This window comes from Protopterus annectens, chromosome 9.part0, assembly GCF_019279795.1.
Source record: "Protopterus annectens isolate FY-2018-M chromosome 9.part0, PAN1.0, whole genome shotgun sequence".
Lineage (NCBI taxonomy): Eukaryota > Metazoa > Chordata > Ceratodontiformes > Protopteridae > Protopterus > Protopterus annectens.
This window is the reverse complement of record NC_056743.1, coordinates 1,713,232,555-1,713,251,147: the sequence shown is the minus strand read 5'-3', so window position 1 is coordinate 1,713,251,147 and position 18,593 is coordinate 1,713,232,555. Positions and strand designations below refer to the sequence as shown.

The 18,593-nt window shown below is 39.5% G+C and overlaps 1 protein-coding gene across 1 annotated transcript in view; it reads left to right on the top strand.

Annotated features, from left to right (window-relative positions):
- The first annotated feature begins 2,514 nt into the window (after nucleotides 1-2,514).
- LOC122812228 (intercellular adhesion molecule 5-like) overlaps nucleotides 2,515-18,593 on the top strand; it is a 469,151-nt gene continuing 453,072 nt past the window's right edge. Inside the window, exon 1 of the mRNA XM_044084581.1 lies at nucleotides 2,515-2,623. The gene's annotated coding sequence lies outside the window, so the exon portion shown is untranslated. The remainder of the gene's footprint in view (nucleotides 2,624-18,593) is intronic.

Below are 18,593 nucleotides of genomic sequence, written 5' to 3'. Positions count from 1 at the left end.
TTTTCAAAAGTACCGTGGATATAAGTGAAAAGGGTGTAAAAGCATACAGGAACATTTTTGTCCAAGTAAAAGAAAAGGCATAATTGTCTTGCAGACCTTTTTGCACGGAGTCCTGGAGTGGAATTTTGCAACTGATTGTTAAGATCAGAGGCAAAAAGATACATTTCAAGTCTTCTCCACAGATAAATCAAATCTTGGAAGACCCTTTAATTCAGCTTTCATTCATGGGGCGGTCTGTCCTGGTCCTGCTGAGCTTGTCTTCCACATAATTTTGCTCTGATGGAATGTAACATGCCTGTAGAGTGAGATTGTGATGAAAAGTTATAGTCTAGGCTACCATGGTAGTCTGTACAAAGTCTGTACAATGAGTAAGATCTGGTTCCCCTTGCTTGTTTATGTATCACATCACTGTGGTGCTGAATGTAAACAGTTGCAGAGGAACAACCAATGATTGTTTCTGTGTTTTGGTCTGTCTGTTTTTTGTTCCAAAGACCCTGCACTTTTGTTGCCATTGAGACTGATCTCCAAACAAAGTCTGAGGCATCTGTTATGACTGACTCGGCTAGAGCAGGAGAGGAGAATGGCACTCTGGGAAATTTGGTGTCTGCACCACATAATCTCCCTTTTACAAACCCCAATAAATGCCATGAGACTCAGAATCCTGAAGAATTCCTTTGCTGAGATGGAAGTTTGAGTGGAAAACCACAAGAATATATCTACAGATCAATTTCTTCCTTTGGAAGAAAAGCTCATTGAATTGAGGCTTCCCCAGGAAAACAATCCTATGACAAGAAGTCAGAAAAGACTTCTGAATGTTGTCTTGGAATCCCAGCCTGTGTAGGAGATCCATTACCCAAGTGTGAGATTCCTGACGCTTTGAAAAAGACTCTGCAAAGATAAGCAAACTGTCTAAAGAAGGAAATATGTGGACCTTGCATCTGCAGGAGCTAGACACTTTGTGAACACCCTTGGAGGTGTGGGTAACCCAAGGAGTAAGGTAGAGCAGTGATAATGGAACCAGTCACAGAAAACCTTAAGAAATGTCTGAAATCTGAATCTAGGAATATGCAGGCCAGTCAGAAACTAAAATGGTGAATACGATGTAACATGCTGTAAAGTGACAACATTTGAAGTTGGGTACTATCATAAACTGGTTCAGAATGGATAGGCCCATAACTGGTCTCCAGGATGCTTCTTTCTTTAGCAGCAGAAACATCATTGAATAAAACCTTCTCCTAAATGACATGGAAGAACATCTTCTGTAACTCCTTGAAATATCATAAATTTGCTGTAACATATATTTTCATGTATGTATAAATATATATATATATTTGTACTGTGGAGCCTTTCTCCCTAGGCATCCACTGAAAAAGGGCTTTGTCCCAATCGGACTATCCCGGTTAATAAATGTCAAATAAATAAATAATAAATAAATAAAATAGCATATGTTAGGAGAGAAAAAAGAGTTTGGCCTGGTAGATGAGGAGAAATTCCCCAAAAAAACAAGGACTCCCACTGCCATCTGTCCCCTTGATGGATTACTCTCAGAACCCATCTGTATTAAACAATGAGCTTGACAGTTGAGAATTATAAAATTAAGTGTTGCAGAAGAATATACCCCCCCCCCAAAAAAAATTAACAAAATCCTTCTCATCCTTTACCTTGACAGAAGGAAATTTGGTAGTATTAATCTAATGCTTTGCAATAGCAGCTGGATTTCCTGGTTTAGATCTGGCGTGAGTGTATACATCTATCTGCTTTTTAGTTCAAAAGGCTGACTGTCAGAAAACTGCAGGCTGTGACAAAAACATCCTTCAAAGCAGGCAGGACAGGAAGAACAGGAGTATGTTCTGGAAATTCCATTTGTAATAAATCATAATATTTGCTTAGAAACTAAGAAATACTGTTTGCAAATAAAACAACTGATTCATTCTGGAAACAATCTCAGAAAAAAAAGAATTCTTCAATTGGATTGGTTAAAGCTACAGGCTGTGACAAAAACATCCTTCAAAGCAGGCAGGACAGGAAGAACAGGAGTATGTTCTGGAAATTCCATTTGTAATAAATCATAATATTTGCTTAGAGACTAAGAAATACTGTTTGCAAATAAAACAACTGATTCATTCTGGAAACAATCTCAGAAAAGAAAGAATTCTTCAATTGGATTGGTTAAAACTACACTGTCCTCAGAATCCGAGACAAAAGTCTGTGGAAATATGCTATAATCTGCTCTACAGTTTGAGGTTCAATCTCTTGAATCACTTCAGAAATGAAAAATCCATTTTTCTTTTACCAGGAACTGCTTTTACAGGAACGGTCAAGATCCCTGCACTAAACTCTGTGCTATGCCCACTTAATTACTCATTTCCGGTGTCACTAAGACAGAAGACATATTGTTTCAATTTGACAGGAATTTGTGAAAAAACAGACTGAGAATTTACAACAATAACAACAACAACAACCCTGTTATGGATGAGTATGGCTTTCTGACTAAGCTGAGAATTAGTCCTTGTTCTTTCTCCTAGGACTGACAAGAGTGGATCTCCCCTGCTTGCCAAGAACACACCAACAGCTGCAAAGGATGCATCTAACCCCCAGTCCAGAACCCCACTTTCAAGAAAAGGTAACTAAGTGAACAGCAACAGAGGCTGTTGCTTAGATCGCGGCACAGCTGGGATAAGGGAATATTCCCTTTTCCCCACTGTAGTGCGATCTCGGAGTGAGAATATAAATGTAGCAGGGGTGTGGGGTGCAGGGGGGCTTCCTAAACATGGCTTGTGTTGTGTTTTTTTGGGGGGGTTTCAGTTTATTTGCATTTCATGAAAGTGCATTTTCGTGAAAATGCACTTTCGCAAAAAAAGAGTTTACGTTTCGTTGAAACGTAATTTCGATGGGTCAAAGTAGACCCATATATATATATATATATATATATATATATATATATATATATATATATATATATATATATATATTTATTTATTTATTTATTTATTTCAGAAAAAGTAAGGGGACAGGTTTTCCCCTGTAAGACTTATCTGTCCAGAAATGCAATAGCATTAGCTGATTGTCGATCCTTGAAAGCTCACAGATGACAGCTGTCTTCAGGAGCAGGAAAGTTCTGTAGGGCCTGGCATCCAAACCTGTCTTTTATTCAGCTCAGGTCAAGCTGTTTGACAGTTTGGGAGTGTGGAAGGTGCCCTGAAACTTTGGAAGCTGGCAGGATGTTATATCATGCGCAGGACATAACCCATATAGCTTAGGCTACTGCAGCAGTGATCAATATGAAGAACATGAGCTGACTGTCTACTACTTCTCTTGTTGTTGTGTTGGTTTCAGTTAATAGATGTTTGCTGTTTGAGCCAAAGTCATATGTAGGAAGGTGAGAAGGGGACACCTGTTAATAAGCACGATCTGCACTGGAGAAACGGTGTGAATCACTCCATGCAAGTCAATTGTTTGATCACATTTAAGTGGCTGGGTGTAGTATAGTATTGGCAGTCATCCAAGTAGCTAAACCGAGATCACTGTTGCTTAAATGATTTACTTGTGGTGTGTGTGTGTGAGTGTGTGTGTGTGTGTGTGTGTGTGTGTGTGTGTGTGTGTGTGTGTGTGTGTGTGTGTGTGTGTGTGTGTGTGTGTGAGAGCGCGCGTGTGTGTGTGTGTGATAGGAACTGCATAGCAAGAAACTGGTATACCTCCTTGCTATAGCTTCTGAAAGAGCAATCACATATAAACATTGCTGTTCTTTACTAATAAGACAGTTTGTTTTTTTTGAGGGGTAACAACTGGATGATTACCAAGGGAGGGGAAATTGATCTATGTATGGCACTAGTTTGATCCAAAGTTTATTCTGGTGGTGCATCAGGACTGTAAGGAATTTAATGGGGGGCAAGTTGTTTCATAAAATACTGCATATGTGAAAGTGAGCTGTACATATTAAGTTTTGTTTTCCATTGTCACCCAATAGTACAAAACGGTTTAGTGATGGGAACAGATTTTTCCAGAGTTAGTCTTGTTTTTGATGTTGGATATATACCAAGCCTGTAGAGTGTTTCAAAAGTTTTTTTTTATTATTATATATCTTTAATTTCATCATTAGTATAGCTAGCAAAAGTTAATACACTACTCAGAATTCCACCAATGTATCTCTGATTAGTGCTGTATTTGTGGTCTTATCTTTCCAGATATGTTGATGTATCTACTTTGTTGGTGTTTAGTGATAACTACCGAACATCACAAGTTTGTTCTTTTTCTCATTTATGATTCATGTGATTTGATGCAGCCAGGACAATAGCTTGTTGAGAGAAGTTTGTATTTTATTGTTGAGGATGCCTGCCCTTGTGTATATTGATTTATTTTAATTCTAGTGATATGTCGTTGGTAAACATCATGAATTGTAGAAGGCCTAACACTGAGCATGGAGGAGCTCCAGTGTTTGCTGTTATTGAGCTGCATATTACATTCTTCCACATCATTGTTTGGGTACTTTTTCTAGGCCAGTTGTGAAGCACTGAGTTGCTGTGTTGCTGCAGCGTATGAATTGAAGCCTTTGGAGTAATATACGATGGTTCGCATCAAATGTCTGTGTAGGAGACACCCATAAGGCTGTGATGCTGAGACCTTTTTCACAGCTAATGGCTGCATAATCAGCATATTTAGTAATTGCTATGTGAGCATCGTGCCCTGACCAGAAACCACGCTGGGTTGTTATTGGGAGGTTCTGTTATATTAGACTGTATGTTAGTCATGTGTCTTTCAGTCAATCTGAGAATTTTTAAAAGTAAACTTGGTATGTTTATGGGTCTGTAATTCTCTAGTATTTGTTCTTTTACATCAAGAAAAAGAAGAATAATCTGCATTTTTTTCCAGATTGTTGGGCAAATGCCCACTTTGAGACTTCTATGAACTTGAAGTACCATTAACTATACTAATCATGTGGACAGTTTCTTTAGGTAATTTAGAGGGAGGTTATCTGTTAAGGCTGACAAGCATTTTTAAATTTTTTTTGAAGGTTCTTTTGCTTCATTAACATTTGTAAGTTTAACCATAAATTGTATATATGGAGTGTGTGTGTGTGTGAGTGTGTGTGTGTGTGTGTGTGTGTGTGTGTGTGTGTGTGTGTGTGTGTGTGTGTGTGTGTGTGTGCGCGCATGCGAGCGCCTCGCATGTGTGTGTGAGGGATAAAGGTTGTCAAGCATCGGTGAAGTACAATTGATGGGGTATTTCTGAATGATGAACTCATGTTAGGTTATAAAAGACTCAATTGAATCTTGGTATATTGGTAGACTCAGAGCACTGTTTTTGTCTTTTCTCTGTCTGGTTTTATTTGTTGACCAGACTCCAGAGGACTGATGCTTTGTCTTTTTTCCAGTACATTTGAAAAAACATAGTCTGAGATTTTTTGAAGTCCCTAATAGTCTTGTCAATATGTAATAGACTAAAACATCTAAGTCTTATTACTTTGGATGGTGTGTATTTATACTGTAGAGTTAATAGTATGTTGCTAAACATCTTTAGAGTATCATCAGCCATATTAGCTGTAATTAGGTAGGACCTGTTGATGGATGAAATTTCTTATTTCTACGAGATTAAGGGAAATGTATTACAGTGAATCTTATGCTTTTTAAATTAAAGTTTTCTTATTACTTTTTTCAATGTATAACAAAAGCAAAAAGAAATAAAAAACAAGGAATTGTACCACCAGGCAACTAACCAACATATACAAAGAAATTTTATACTAATTAACTGAGAATAAAGCAACCAAAATAAATGATATGCAGAATATTTAAAGCAAAAGTGATAACTTATTCAGGTGCGGTAAATGAATATAACATAAAAATCCAGGTCCCAGTCAATATTGGTCCATGATCATTTATGTAAACTTCTCCATGATGCTTTCCAGTCAGTAGACTTTTTATTGTACTTAGAAGATTGCATGTATTTAAATATTTGATTTGCATTTGAAGAGGTTTTCTTTTTCATGTACTATTGGATTGTGGTTGCTGATTTACAAGGCCTCCATTGGGGATAAAGTAATTTGGTGAGAATCCAGACTTGTATGTTTTTGTTTTGAGTTTTGGCATCTTGTCTCATATGAGTTAATATAAATTATACAATGTCTCCTTATTAATATTCAAAAATGTGCACACTGATTGGCTAGCCCAATCAGCGTGTCCATTGTAAATCCCTCAATATACCAATGGAAAAAGTTCCAGTCGCCCGGACTTTTTCCCATTGGTATAAACTGCCCCAAAACCTTTTTTTTAACAATAAAAAAAAGAGAGAGAGAAAAATCGGAGCAACAGAGACTTTCTTTTCTCCGTTGCTTCTGTTTCAAAGCATTGATGTACTGGGTATTCTTGGGAATGCAAGTCCCATACGCATGCGCAGTACATCAAAACTCAGAAGCAGTATACCACAACCGGCAGAAGAACAGCAATCCGTCATTATACAAAGACATTATTTAAGAAAAGTAAGTATTTTTTTTCTTAAATAATGTCATTGTATAATAGCAATAACTGACTCTGTGGTTGTGGTATATTGAAGATTTACCTACGGTTGCCTTTGTTTAATCACTCGGGCTTCACCCTCATGATTAAACCACACCAATCTTGGGTAAATCTTCACTATACCACACCACGTAGTCGGTTATTGCTTAATTATGCAACTCCTAGGGACTGTATTCCATAGTCTAAGTTATCGTACACTCTTCATTGTAAGTTGAATCCTTCTAGTATTCCTGTGAAACCACAGTGGTGTTTCTGAGAGCAACTTTATTATTTTATCTGGTGTTGTGTAGAAACAGTGTTTTTTTTTTTAATTCCTATAAATATGGATATTAGTGGTGCTTCTCTTTCTGTTTACTATAACATGAAAATGTTTTATTTACCATTACCATCACACCTCCTGATCTGTTGGTCGTGTGCTCTTTTTGTATATGATGTAGTCTGGGACAGCAAATTCCTTATCTTGCATAGGTTCACCAAACAATGTTAATAAAGGCTGATGATTGGTAACCAACTTATGTTTTGTATCCCAGGAGTATTGATGGAATTTCTTTGCTCCCAAGAATTAAAGCAAATGCCTCTTTTTTGATTTTATAACAGTTTCTCTCACCAGAGAGAACCAGGTTCTCAATGCAAACAGATTTTTTAATCTCCTGAAGGCATCATATGTTGAATTACCGTACCTCAGGCACTGGCAGAGGCATTGCAAACAACTGATACTGATAACTCTTGATCAAAGTTTATAAACACTGTATCACAAGTCAGCATTCCTTCACATTTTCTGAAACAATTTCACTGACATCATTTCCATTTATATGATGCATTATCGTTCATCAAGCTATACAGTGTGCTTTGTTTCTGTATGGACATTCCACAGTAATTAATTAAGTCAAGGAATCCCTGTAAATTGTCACAGTAATTAATTAAATCAAGGAATGCCTGTAACTCTTTTTCACATATGAGGAAGGTGTGCATCGTGAATAACAATCATTATCCCTGTAGAAGGAACATGCCCCAAAGGTTTTCAATGAGTGACTTGTCAAAGTCATTTTTCTCTCTCTCTCTCTCTCTCTATATATATATATATATATATATATATATATTTATTGACATTGGTTAACTGGGTTGGTCCAGCTGGGCTTTTGGCCCATTTTCAGTGGAGACCCGAGGAGAAAAGCTCCAAATACTGAAAGTATACAAAAATAAATGGTAACAATTTCAATAACATATGATAAGATATTGAAAATTATTCAAGAACAATACAAATACAAAACAAAGAATGCAAATCATTTATGTTATATCTACACTATGTTTACAGTGTAGAGAAATTGTTTACATATTTACACACAGAGCTTGATCGAACAGATATGAGTATACAATAGAAATGTGTTACCTCTAGTAGAGGGATTACTTTTTTGAAAAGAGGGTGGTTTAATGAGGAGGGTGCACCTAGGAGGGAGAGAAGAGGTTAGGGTGGGGCTTTACAAGAACAGATTATGCTGTTAAGCAGATGAAGTCTGAGTTTTTCCTTAAAGTAGGCTGGGTGAATGGTGGAACATATTTCACGAGGCAGCTTGTTCCAGTTTTGGGCAATGGGTCATTTATATAAGTGTTTGTCTACTGTTTTTTTTTGGTTGGTATGTATGTTGTAGTTGCTGTTTAGAGGTACAGAGAGTGCGAGAAGGTGTGTAGATAGAGATGAAGGAAGAAAGAGCTGGGCAAGATGAAGTTTTGTAGAGAATGAAATGTAGCATTTGTAGTTGTAATAGTAACAATGTGTGGGGGAATTCTAGCCACTGTAGGGATGAAAGGAGTAGACAGTGATGTGTATTATAAGGAGAGTTTATAATGAATCTAGCTATCTTATGGTAAGTTTGCTGGAGTTTGTTTAATGTTGTGGTTTGGATACTGGTGAATATAGGGGCAGCATACAGAAGGGAGGGGAGAAGGAGAGCTTGAGCAAGGGAGAGTCTGGCATTAGAAGTTAAAATTTTTTTGTTATTTATTTTATTTTTATTTTATTTTTTATTTTACATTTGTTGACTGGGCTGGTCCAACTGGATTGAGTCCATTTTCAGTGGAGGCCCGGGGAGAAAAGCTCCAAAAATACTTTCATTCTTAAACAGAAATTGAAAGAGTAACACTTTAGTTAATGAGCATTTAAAGTATCAAGTTCTGTCAGGTGCAAAAGTTAGGACATTAACATACTTACTAACAGTCAATTTACTTGTGGACTAAAAATTAGTGGGCAGAAAAGGTGGAAATACTAGAACTAGATGGAAATGTTAGTCAGGGTTTATGCAAGGGCAGAGCCAGCGGGTTCTAAGAAAGGTTTTGAGCTGGGTTTTAAAGCAGTCTGGAGAGGAGATGGAAGACAGATTGTCAGGAAGAGAGTTCCAGGATTTTCCAATAGTGTTAGAGAACAAGGAGTTACCTGCCAAATTGTTGGCTTTACAAGTTGCTATGAGAAGTTTGTTAGAAGAACGTAGGCTTTTAAGGATGCAGTAAGGAGTTATAAGGGAAGTGAGTATAGGGGTATTAGTGGGCTTGTACGGAATTTTTTGAGCTAAGGAGAGTTGATGAAACAAGATCAGATTTTGCAATTCTAGCCATCCTAATTCCTTTAAGTTTTTGCAATGGTGAGTTCTGAAAGTAGAACCAGAGGCAAATCTGGCGATACTATTATAGGCAGTAGACAGTTTCTTGAGGTTAGATTTGGAGAGATTAGTATAAATAGGTGAGGCATAAAGGAGGGTTGAAACCAGATGGGAGTGGGCAATGGAGGTTCTGGCAAACCTAGTTTTTGGTTTGTCTGTTTTATACATTGGAGTAGGTGTGTATTAAATTTGAATGATGACTCCTAAGAGTTTAGAATGAGCATCAGATTTAATAATTGTGTTATTTGAGGAAGTGATATAAAAGTAGGATTTGTGGTGAGTAAGTGAATGGGGGAGAAACAATAAGAGTTCTGTTTTTGGGGGGTCAAGAATGAGTAGGTTTTCAGTAAGCCACTGTTCAGTAGATGAGAAGGTTTGTAGAGTGAGAGTATGGAGCTCAGAGATGTTGTTGGAGACAGAGATGAGGGTAGAATCATCTGCATATTGGATGAGGGAGGATTGTTTACATGATGTGTGTAGGTCGGTAATTAAAATGTTAAAGAGGAGGGAACCCATATGGAGCCTTGGGGTACTCCTGTTAGGACAGATAAGAAAGGAGAAGAGGAAGAGAGCCATTTGACAGACTGCTGCCTGCAGGATAGGTAACTGGAGAGCCAGGTAAGGGTGGAAGCAGATAGACTGAGACTAGCAAGTTTAGATAGCAACAGGCTGAGAGACAGTATCGAAAGCTTTGGAAAGGTCTAGAAAGAGGCATGAGATAAGTTTGTTGTTATTTAGGGCCTCAGCAATGGTATGGGTAAAGGACAGGAGGGCATTAGTTGTGCTGTGGTGGAGACGGAAGCCATGCTGGGTACGTGTGAGAAGATTTTGTTAGAGGAGGTATTTTAGCAGTTGTGAGTGGATGCATTTTTCAAGTGTTTTGGAGAGGGGGGATAGGATGGCTATGGGACGGTAGTTTGACGGGTCTGTGGAGTTACCCCCTTTGTGTAGGGGAATAGTGAAAAAGGATTTCCAAAGGGTAGGTACAGTGGATTCCTAGATGGACCTATTAATTAATATAGATGCTGGATAAGCTATAGAGTCAGCAGTTAGTTTGAGGAAAGTAGAGGGCAGATTATCAGTGGAAGAAGAGCAGGGTTTGAGCTTAAGAAGAAGAGATCAGATGTAGGAAATTGGAACAGGCTGTAAGGAGAAGGGATTGTTGTTAGGTAGGTTGGGAGGAGTGTATAGAGGAGTAGTGTTACTATTTGTTGGTAAGAGTGACTGAATAGTATCGCTAAAGTATTTATAAAGCATGGTAGCTGTATCTAGAGGGGATGTATCCGGGTAGAGGGAGGGGTTTGAGTGGCATCCAGGAGAAAGAATTGTTTTCATGGTTGACCAGAATTTCTGAGGGTTAGGTTTGCTGTTGAGTTGATCAGAGTTAAAAAAGGACTTTTTGTCATTATTGGTTTGTTTCTTGGTAAGGTTTCTGAGATGTCTACATTTCCTTAGTTCCTTAGTTTTTGGTCCAGGCTTTTCAAGCTTTGTCTCTTTGGAGCATAAGGGACTTAGAGTCTTTGGAAAGCCAGAGAGCATAGTTAGATTTTATTTGACACTTTCTAGAGGGAGCAAGGGTGTTCAGGGTATTTAGGAAGATACTGTTGAAACTATTTACTGCGTCATTTAGAGGGATTTGTTTCAGGAAAGACCAGTCAGTGGAAGAGAGAATAGTGTTGAATTGAGTTAAGTTGAAGTTAGAAAGTTTATGGCAGTCTCTATAGAGGTTAGATTTGGGAGGTTGAGAGCTGTATCTAAGGACAGAAGTGGGTAGGTGGTCACTAAGATGATCTGGTAGGGTAGTGTGGGTGTGTGTATATATATATATATATATATATATATATATATATATATATATATATATATGCACACAAGTTTACTATCATTTTCCCAATTGCACTTCATGCGATTCACATTAGTGCGAATCTACCAATTTGGTAGAATCATTAGAACGAATGCCAAAATGTAGAAATTTACGATAACGAATGCAATATAGCATTCACTGTTGTGACTTTCTACATTTTGATGCAGATTGCACTATAGTGGGGATCAGGAAATGTACCCTTTTCCTCATTATAGTGTGATCCCGGAGTTTGTATATCTAAATAGCAGGGGGTGTGGGGGGCTTGCTCCCCTGTAAAAACGTGTTATTGTTGACCGGAAGTGTAGTATTTTCAGTAAAGTTGACATTTCTGAGATGTTGACTTTACCAAAAATGCTTCCTTCTACATTTTTATGGTTCGTTGTTCTGATTTTCAATATTATTTTTCGGAAATCTGAACACTCACAGAATGTCAGTTCGAGGAAATACTAGTAAACCTATATACACACACACACATACATACATCTGTATATATATATATATATATATATATATATATATATATATATATATATATATATATATATTAACTTTTAACTCTCAGCCTGTAGCTTTGCAGCCTCAGCTAGCACTTTATGTAAGACACTGAGATGTTCATTTCCCATTTTCCAATAATTAATAAATTATCTTAGTACATAACTATATTCGGTCATTGAATATATTTTCCATTATTCTTTGAAAAATACATGTGGTTGAGCTCACACCAAATAGCAATCTACTATACCCAAGCAGACCTCTTTGTGCATTAATCCTTACACACTTTTTAAATCAACAACTAATGTTTGTTGATAAGCAGTGGCTAGATCTAGCTTAGAAAATATAGTTCCATCACTCAACATAGCCATTAGTCCACCAGAGAGAAAGAGAGAAGGTATGGCTTAGTGGTTGAAGCTTTATTTATGGTCAGTTTCTAATCACCACAGGTACTTAATGGTGTTAGTCCTTTTCACTACAGGAAAAATCAGAGCTGCCCATTCACCGTGCTTCACTTAACTAATGGCACCCTTTCTCCCAAGCCTTTCTGCCATGCTTTCACTGTTTTTTTCGTTACACATGGTAGTTCATAAATTCATAGGAGGTTACTAGACTAATGGCCCTAAGGCCTTTACAAGCCTAGCCATGTTATACCCATGTTTCTTAATTGACCATGGTTAAATGGTAGTTATTTGCATAGCAAGTTTATGATCAGCACCAACTGCCCCTGTCCATGAGAGGCATAGGTGCCACCCCTGAGGTGAATTTATGGTCTTCCATCCAATAGTCTAGGTTGCGCTTCAATAGGGTTATTGAGGAGCTCTGCTTCACATGAATTGGGAGTTTATTCCAGAGGAGAGGCAAACTCTGTTTGTCCGGCATGTTCTATTAATTTCACAGGCTTGGTTGAGATCTTTGGAGTGACTGACTCTTGTACCATTTGATTTGTGGACATGCAGTATTTCCATTAGGGCAAGGTCAGAGACTAGGCCAGGCACAAGTTGCCTCTCAGTAGCCTGTCAGGATGCAGAGTACAGTGACAGGGCTTTCAGTCTTTCCATGTAGGTTATGTTTTGGAGGCCCTGAATTTTCTTAGTGAGAATCCTCTGTGGTCTCTCCAGCTGCTTCAGGTGTCTATGAGGTACATGCAAAAGGGAGCATTGTACTCTGTTAGTGGTCTGATGAGGGTTGAGTACAGAGGAGTTATAACATCCTTAGTCTTGGATGTGATTCCCTTACTTATGAGATGTGTAATGTAGACGTCTTTCCTTACTACTGTGGACACATGGTGATTGAAGTTTAAATTGCTATCAACCTGTGTTTCCAAATCTTGCACCACTGGGTTTGAGCTTAGGGAGTTGCTGTCAACACTGTAATTTGCAGGGGCTTCTTCTTTCCCAAAGGGGATAATAAAGCACTTTTTTGCATTTAGTTTTAGTCCGTGGCTTGGGCATCAAACATTTGTCTGTATTAGCCTCTTCTGTAATATGTTAACATTGTTTGGGGACTCATTGTGCCCAGTTTGCAATCATCAGTGAACTTGGTAAGCCACAAGCCATCTACTTTTGTCTGGACTTCCAAGAAATAGATTCCAAATAGCAGAGGGCCCAACACAGATCCCTGTGGTATGCCACTGGTAACTGGTCTACTGGTAAAGGCAGAATCCCCAACTTTGACAGTATGTGTTCTGTCCATGAGCCAGTCAGCTACCCATCTAGTGATGTATGGATTTATCCCTAGCTGGGCAAGTTTCTCTATGATATCTGAATGGGGGAGTGTGTCAAAAGCCTTGGCTAAGTCAAGATGGACAGTATGTACTGCTTCCGACAAGTTCAATAAGCATGATCTACCCTTAATGAAGCCAAACTGGCTTGGGTCAACAGTTTGAAGGTCACCTATGTCCTTGTTGATTAGGTCCTTGATGATTCTTTTCATGGCCTTGCAGATAAGGCTGGCTAGGCATATTCGTCTATAGTTCCCAGGGTCCTTTGATGGACCCCCTTTGTGAAAGGAGATTACTGTTGCTGCTCTCCACTCTGCTCGAACAAAGCCATTGCTCAGGCTGATGTTAAAGAGAGTGCCAAGTGGTTCCTCTAGGTCTTGTTTTAAATTGGTTAGTAAGCAGCCTGGGATGTTATCTGGTCCCATAGAGGCCATGTTTTTGGCCTTGGAGAATGCGGATATGAGTGCTCTTTGGAGACACTAGATAGAGGACTGGTGTCAGGTATGCTTTGAGGTATGGCTGGTGGGGACGGGGTTGAAATTTGCACCAAGTCTTTCAGCTAGCAGGTTGGCAATTCCCTCAGGTTCAGTATGAGAGGTACCATCCACTATAAGTTCTGCACATAGTTGTGTGTTCCCTTTTAGATTTCACATGTAGCTAAAGAATGCCTTATGATTATCCTTAGCTAGGGATTCTAATTTAGCTTCATAACTAGCTTTAGTGGGGTCTATATTAGATCATCAAAATGGCAGAATTTCGAATGATCTAATATCGAATCAAATATCGTGAATGCTGAAAACAGCGAAGCTGCACAAAACCAAATTCTTTCCTAGGGAATCAATTTGGTTGGCCGTTGTTGTGGATTCGCTGTTCTCAGCGATGCGGTAGAAAGTTACGGGTTGGGTTAAGGTAAGCGTGTGATTGTGTGGATGTTCGGGTTAGGGCACGGGTTGGGTGAGTTAGAGTTAGGGCACGGGTCAGGTAAGTGGGCGATTGTGGCAGAATTTGGAGTTAGGGGCGGGTTAAGTGAGTTAGGGTTAGGGCGCGGGTGAGGTGAGTGTGCGATAGTGAGAATTTGGGGTTAGGGGCGGGTTAAGTGAGTTAGGGTTAGGGCGTGGGTGAGGTGAGTGTACGATAGTGACGGACCTTAGGGTTAAGGTCTGGGTTAAGGTAAGTGGATAGACAGTAGTGTATGTGCAGTGTAGTGTAGGGTTAGATGTAACTTTTAAATGAATGTATGTGTGTGGATTGCTGATTTTTAGTCTGCTTGTGGTGTGTGTGTGTTACTCGGAGCAGCAAATTTTTTCCCTGGGAAAAAATGCATTGTTTTAAGGTTTTGATATTGTTAGGGTTCGGGTTTTGCAGTTCGACGTTATGGCATTCAATAATGTGCTGTTTCGATGATCTGATATAGACCTGCTTTAAAAGACTTTACATGATATCTGATTTGTTTGTTCAAGCTGTGGGGGGGGGGTAATTCTTCTTCTGCTGAGTAACTTCCTTGTTGTTCTTAGACATCAGCTTCTTCCTTTTGTTATGTAACCTGTTTACACTTGAGGTCCGCCAGAGTGGCCTGTTTTTTTGGGAAGACCTGGTTTTGATTCAATCAGGTACAGCCAAATCTATATGGCTGTTTAGGTGGTTATACAGGGCCTTTGTGTACGCTTCTACATGGAAGTCATTGTTGGCTGTGTTAGCAGGGGGGTTGAATCATTTTATACCATCACCTAGTAGGCTGTAGTTTGCTTTGGAGAAATTTTTCAGTTTTTTTGCTTCGGGGGGGGGGGGGTATTCAGGTCTGACCATTACTTCAAACAAGACAGATTTATGGTCTGACCTTACGGGAAGGGCAATGCACAGGGGGTAGTGCAGTGACCCTCCATATTGGTGAATACTAAGTCTAGAACATTTGAGCCCCTTGTGGAGGTGCAGACTAGCTATTCCAGGAAATTTCTATTGACAAAGTCTAGGAACCCCAGGGTGAGCATGTTTGTGCACATGTATGTCGACCAGTTGATAGAAGGATAGTTGAAATTACCCACGACCAAAGTGTCTGGCTGTATAGTGAGTGACTCTAGTAAGTCCAGGTAGGTGGTGTGCTTCTCTTGGTTCATGGTGGGGGACCTGTAGCTAGCAATGATGTGGTAGGGTGCTTTACATATAGTTATTTGGACCTGGAGCAACTCAAGAGAGTCATACTGTTTAACCAGTCTGAAGGTGTATTTTGTTTTAATGAAGATGGATAAACAACCACCACACTCATTTTGGGGTCTGAACATGTGGAAGGCATTGTAGCCTTGCATGGCAGGGGTGCTGTCTGTGACCTTGAACCATGTCTCAGTGGCTGCACAGATGTCAGCAGCTTCCAAGGTGAGGAGAGTTTCTAGGGAGTGCAGTTTCCTGTTTAGGCTCCTAGCATTAAGCAACATAAACTTTAGGTTGTCTCAAGTGGATTGTTTTAGGGCGGACATTTTGTTGTTTTGGCATTGCCTAAAAAGACACTATGGGGGAGACAAGTGTTTTTGTCAGGTTCAAAAGTCTAGGGGGACAGGTGAACACCATCTATGGCAAAGCATGTCTTCCCAGGATGACAGATCCTGGATTCCCCTGGATTGGCACCAAAAGCTAAGCCAGTTGTTGAAATCAGTCTTTTTTTGTCTATATCGTGGCATCATCCTGGGTGAAGGTAGAATGCTGCTTAGTGCTAGGACACAACTGCCTGTGACACATAATCTGAGAATTCAGTCATGTCTCTCTTCATATAGTCCAGAGAGTTACATCTCAGGACATTCACTCCGACATATACTATGAAAGAGTCATAGCATTAATTATTGTTGTGTTACTTGAGTGCATACATGATTTGATGGATCCTGTCACCTGACAGGCAGCTGACCGTGACCTTCTCTTTGTCCAGCCTGTTAAGGGGGACATCTTTGCATCTCACTGGGTCTATATTACATCGTTGAACTCACAGGAGTTCAAACGTTGTAATATCAAACCATGATGTTCGAAACCCAAAAATTACGAAAACACAGAACAACGATTTTTTTTCCCAGGGAAAAGAAATCGCTGTTCCAGTGCAAAAAAAAAAACACATACTTTAAACTTAAACTAATGTCGGGGGCTTTGCTCCCCACACCCCCCAATATGGGAGGCTGTGCCCCCCACACTCCCTCTACTTAAATATACCAACTCTGAGATCACACCACAGTGGAGGAAATAGCAAAGCCCCAAAAACTGTCCACCGATTTTTTTCCCTGGGGAAAAAATCGGTGTGCCGTGGCTTCACTATTTTCATATTTCGAACATTTGGGTTCGATATTGCAGCGTTCAGAGTCCTGTGAGTTCGACATTGTAATATAGACCCTATCTCACTATGGAGTCGCCTATGATCAGGACATTTGGTTTTGAGATGTTTTGCCTTACGGGCTTATGTGCTGAGACACTGATTTGTGTGTTGTTATGTGCAGTGGATTCTATTTGCTTTGCAGTGTGTGCAAGTGGGAGGTCTCTGATCTTTTTGTAGGCAACTATTCAGTACCTCTTCATATGTGGGTTTATGTGTTGTGACTTTGTTTTGTGTTAGAGGTGATGTGTGTGTGCTGACAACCCATTTGATGGCTGGTTTGTTATTACGTGAGAGAGCTGATTCCACATTTATAGCGTAATTACATCTCTCACATATTGTATTTGTTTGTTTTATGAGTAAATGGTTGGCAGTATACATGAGACAATTACTACAGTGCCCATTGCCTCAGGATGCCCATGTCAATCAGGTTGGCCGGAGAAATTGTTGGAAACAACAACTGGAGAGGCCACAAACGTATCTCACAAAGAGGATCCTAGGCTTTAAACACTTGTCCTATATGGACAGACTCAAAAAAAACTCCAACTATTCTCTGACTCATATCGCCTACTTAGAGGCAATCTCTGCTTGACTTACAAAGCGATGTCTGACCCAACTCTGTTAGAAATGCTACATCTAAAGAAATCCCAATCCCTCCACACCACATGCTCCAGAGACCTCAACCTCATTACCACAATCAACAAAATATGCTGGAGGAACAGGTTTATAACCAGAGACTGCCCATGCTCTGGAATAGACTTCCCATACATGTCAAGCAGAGCACCTCACTGCCCCTCTTCAAGAGAAATCTTGATGAGTGGATGGAAAATAGAAAATTCACCCCACGGATAACTCCAGTGGCTCTGCTCGACAGAGGCACTAGGAACTAAGGTCAGGTAGCACAATGCCAGAGTAATCATATGGGCTAGGTTTGTAAAGGCTCCAGGGCCATTAGCCTAGTACACACCTATGAACCTATGAACTGGCCATCCATTCTGGCATATTTTTATTGTAACTGCTATTGGGGAGTGGGTTAGTTTGACCAGACTTTGCTCTAGGATTAACAAAGAGGCTTATTCTATTGAAGGATAGGGGTAAAAATTATGGTAACGCTTCTCAGTGCACAACTGAGTTTCCTGCAATGCAGTAGGGAAGCTTGGGAGAGTTCACTAACAGAAGTCTAGGAGAAAATTGTCTTTCAAAATGTTTTCTTCTATACAGGGCACTTATGTACCCTGTTGCAGCTACATGCTAATGTGAAGCTTAAAAACAGGTGAAATTAAACACTTTTAAGCTAAACTACCAATTGGAAAGCACACCGTGAACTTTCCTCCAGTAATCTCCAACTCAGATGAGGCTCAGACTACACACTTCTGCCACAAGAGTGCAGACAGAGTCCTCTTAATGTAAGATGGTTGGAATAGTGTGCAAGTGTAACAATGCAGTCTAGATTCAGCAGATCTGAATCTAGCCTATGCTATGGATTAGCTATTAAAGCAGCAGAACAACTTTTTTAAAGTGCAGAAAAATACAGTAAAAACAGCAAAAATGAGGTAGAAAATTTATAAAATACAGTCAGCAAAGTGCAAAGGAATCTCACAAGGTACTTATTTTTTTTTACTTCAGCAGTGGATGCTTTGGATTTCAGCAGAATTTCTCCAGACCTCTAGCCAAATTCACCAAACTTTGAGCAGCTCTAGTTAAAAGAGGGTAGACCCACACAAATTCAAGGCTTAAATACAGGTGAAATTAAACACTTTTAAACTAAACTACCAATGTGAAAGCACACAATGAGCTTTCCTGCAGTAATCTCCAACTCAGATGAGGCACAGACTACACACTTCTGCCACAAGGATGCAGGCAGGGCCCTCCAAATGTAAGATGGCTGGAATAGTGCTCAAGTATAACAATACCGTCTAGAGTCAATAGATCTGAATCTAGTATTTGCTTTGTACTAGCTACTTAAGGCAACAGAACAGCTTTTTTTAAGTGCAAAAAATACAGT